Here is a 1,349-nt window from a genome sequence, read left to right as displayed (position 1 = left end):
CCTTACGATCATTATCAGTAGTTAGATCTGATATAAATACAACTACTGACTATTATCTAACTACTGTCTCTTAGACCCTGTCATTTATATCAGATCTAACTAGTACCTAACTTCTAAACTGTGTATTTGTCTCCTTCTCTTCCAGGCTGCCTTCCAGGAGAATGTGGGAAGACAGGTTTGTGAACCCAGTTACCAGAACCATAGGTTATTAGTTATTACATGACTAATGCTAGGATACACAGTACATTTGAGTTCTACTGTTCACCTACCATCCAGGTGTTACTGTAACCTGCCCTGACTGTCACTAAAGTCCTTTAAACAGATCATCAACTCATATGCTTTGTGTGCCGCCAGCAGCCTGCCARGCTTGGCATCAGATCTAGTGACTAGTTATCGAAGTGTAATTACCCTTGAGATGTCATATTATTCAACTGTTCATATCATTCATTGTGGCTCATATTGTACACCATGGGTTTACTGATGGACACAGAGGTGTTTTGGTAACCTTGCCTGAGACCTGGGGATTTGTGTTAGCTCCCTGGTCTAATGCATAAGGCTTTAGCTCAGCGGGCTAACAGGAGACCTGRGTTGGAACCCAGTCGGTCACACTGAAACCACTGTTCTCTTGGCACGTAGATGTGATCTCTTGCCTCTCTGTCTCCAGGGCACGTTCCCCTACGGTATCGACATCGTAGTAGCAGCTGACTACTTTGCTGTTGGAAACCTGAGCAACTGTTACCTGTCCATCAGGTGAGTTAAAGATACTCTACAGAGGTTTGACCTCTAGGGGAGCTCTTGAGCCAAACTGGACCTCCTTAATAACGACACAGTATATTAACCAGGTTTCCATCCAACCTTTTCACGAGGATGAATTGCCTGTCCATCAGGTGAGTTAAAGATACTCTACAGAGGTTTGACCTCTAGGGGAGGCCAAACTGGACCTCCTTAATAACTAGACACAGTATGTAAAATGTATTATTTTTTATTTATTTATTTTTATTTCTATTTTACCGTTATTTTACCAGGTAAGTTGACTGTGAACACATTCTCATTTGCAGCAACGACCTGGGGAATAGTTACAGGGGAGAGGAGGGGGATGAATGAGCCAATTATAAACTGGGGATTATTAGGTGACCATGATGGTTTGAGGGCCAGATTGGGAATTTAGCCAGGACACCGGGGTTAACACCCCTACTCTTACGATAAGTGCAATGGGATTTTTAGTGATCTCAGAGAGTCAGGACACCCGTTTAACGTCCCATCCGAAAGACAGCACCCTACACAGGGCAGTGTCCCCAATCACTGCCCTGGGGCATTGGGATATTTTTTAGACCAGAGGAAAGAGTGCC

At 43.8% G+C, this 1,349-nt stretch overlaps 1 long non-coding RNA gene across 1 annotated transcript in view; it reads left to right on the top strand.

Annotated features, from left to right (window-relative positions):
* The first annotated feature begins 141 nt into the window (after nt 1-141).
* LOC112074460 (uncharacterized) overlaps nt 142-1,349 on the top strand; it is a 5,553-nt gene continuing 4,345 nt past the window's right edge. The window contains exons 1-2 of the long non-coding RNA XR_002894749.2: nt 142-175; nt 665-750. This is a non-coding gene — a long non-coding RNA (uncharacterized lncRNA). The remainder of the gene's footprint in view (nt 176-664; nt 751-1,349) is intronic.

This window comes from Salvelinus sp. IW2-2015, unplaced genomic scaffold (assembly GCF_002910315.2).
Source record: "Salvelinus sp. IW2-2015 unplaced genomic scaffold, ASM291031v2 Un_scaffold2640, whole genome shotgun sequence".
NCBI lineage: Eukaryota > Metazoa > Chordata > Actinopteri > Salmoniformes > Salmonidae > Salvelinus > Salvelinus sp. IW2-2015.
Note: the sequence above shows the minus strand (reverse complement) of the source record. Positions and strands in the feature narration are given on the sequence as shown.